This window comes from Scylla paramamosain, chromosome 49, assembly GCF_035594125.1.
Source record: "Scylla paramamosain isolate STU-SP2022 chromosome 49, ASM3559412v1, whole genome shotgun sequence".
In the NCBI taxonomy this organism is placed as follows: Eukaryota; Metazoa; Arthropoda; class Malacostraca; order Decapoda; family Portunidae; genus Scylla; species Scylla paramamosain.
Window position 1 is genome coordinate 1,787,501 of NC_087199.1, and position 2,500 is coordinate 1,790,000.

Sequence of the window (2,500 nt, forward strand, 5' to 3'; positions counted from 1 at the left end):
AAACTAAAATAAATCAAGAAAAAACGAACAGTAAAAAATAAATCAAACATTTATTCACATACATTGACATGAAAAAAGAAGAAAAAACAAAATAAACACGTCAACAAAACGTTTTCGGCTCTGATGAACGATCTAAACATATAGACTAAAAAAAAAAAAAAAACTAGAAGTGATAAACAAAAACAAAAATATATCAAACATTTTTCAACCTTTATCGACTTAAAAATAAAAACAAAAAACAAAATAAGAATGTCGACAAAACAGTAAACAGAAGCGCAGATTCGAACGCGAGGAACACGTGGGGGACGAAAACTAATCTCGGTGACTGTAAACAAGTGGAAAACTTTTATATTTTCTGTAATTTGTGGCGAAATGAGAGGAAGTGGAAGTGGTGGAGGGACACATGGAGGAGTGGAGAAGACGTGAGGTGGAGAGATGAGGTAAGTGGAGCATGAGGAGCTGGAGTTAGATGTATTGAATGAAGTTTTCTCGTCATTATTATTATTACTGTTAGATAAAGTTTCTGCTTATTCATATTCTTACTCATATTATTACTATTACTATTATTATTATCAGTAATTGTGCAGGTTCAACGAATACTTCCCCCACAGAGGCCCCGTAACCTGCTGGAGCACCTCTAGACAGTAAGGAAACTAATATCAATATATAATCAAACTGGGAAACTTCATCACCTTGCGGAACTCCACCGTAATGTAAGCTTATTAATTTCACAGCCTTCCTCTTCCTCTTCCTCCTCTTCCTCCTCTTCCTCCTCCTCCTTAAGGTAGAAAACACTTAGAATATATGTTAGAGAAGAAGTTTTTATTAATTAATATAATCTGTTTATTTGTCTTTTTTTCAATTTTTTTTCGTTTCGTCCTTGTTATTATTGTCTCTCTCTCTCTCTCTCTCTCTCTCTCTCTCTCTCTCTCTCTCTCTCTCTCTCTCTCTCTCTCTCTCTCTCTCTCTCTGTCTGTGCTGTGTGTGTGTGTTCCTTTCATAGCCCTTCGTCTTCTTCTTCCTCTTCTTCCTCTTGTTCTTCCTCTTCTTCCTCTTCCTCTTCTTCTTTATTCCTGTGCTTCCTCTTCCTCCTCCTCCTCCTCCTCTTGTTCTTCTTCCTCCTCCTGCTGTTATTCATGTTCTTCCTCTTTCTGTTCTTCTTCCTCTTCTTCCTGTTCTTCCTCTTCCTCTTCTTCCTGTTCTTCCTCTTCCTCCTCTTCCTGTTCTTCCTCTTTCTTCTCTTCCTGTTCTTCCTCTTCTTCTTCTTCCTGTTCTTCCTCTTCCTCCTCTTCCTGTTCTTCCTCATCCTTCTCTTCAATTTCTTCCTCTTCCTCCTCTTCATATTCTTCGTCTTCCTCCTCTTCCTGTGTATCCTGTTCTTCCTCTTCCTGTTCTTCTTCTTCCTCTTACCTCAGACCTCAAGTCAAGTAAACACTGCTCGGAAGTAGTTAAAACAGCAAATAAATTGGTTGGGTTTATTGGTAGGACTTTCCAATTCAAATCAGAAGGGGTAATTCTCACATTGTTTAACACACTTGTCCGACCTCTACTTGAGTATTGCGTCCAGTTCTGGTCACCCCATTACAGGAAAGATATAGACAAGCTGGAGAGAGTCCAAAGAAGAGTTACCAAGTTGATCCCACGACTGCGGAACAAGCCTTATGAGGAGCGCTTGAGGGAACTCAACTTGTTCAGTTTAGAGAAACGGCGAATGCGAGGTGACTTAATTGAATTGTTTAAGATGTGTCGGGGCTTTGATAACGTAAATGTAAACAACTATCTCATCATTGACAGTTCCAACACCACTGGAAATAATGGCTACAAGATTATAGGTAAGCGTTTCAGATCAGACGAGGCTAAGTATTATTTCTTTAATAGAATTGTAAATGTCTGGAACTCTCTCCCAGCACATATTGTCGATAGTAACACAATATAAACTTTTAAACAAAGGTTGGACAATCACCTCGCAGCAACCCCTCATATAACGTACTTTGCGCCTACATAAAATGTTTTTTTTTATTTTTTTTTTTATTTTTATTTTTTAGTTAGTGTAGTGAATAGTATAATTTCTCTTTCATCCTTTCCTATCACATCTTAGCCTTTCCTCCTCCCTATACTCTCCTGTTTTTCCTTCCTTGATCTCTAGTGTCCTCCATCCTCTAACTCTTAGAATCTGTAGTGGTAGTGGTAGAATAGACACACAGACAGCCTCGTTAGGCCCAGTAGGGCTGTTGCTGTCTGTTCTTTCCTTTGTATTCCTTTGTATTCTTACGAAAACACTGCAATTCGCCCCTGTTCGTTTACCTAACCTAACCTAACCTAACCTAACCTAACCAACGTAACCTAACCAACGTAACCTAACCTAACCTAACCAAACTAACCTAACCTAACCTAACCTAACCTAACCTAACCTAACCTAACCTAACCTAACCTAACCTAACCTAACCAAACTAACCTAACCTAACCTAACCTAACCAAACTAACCTAACCTAACCTAACC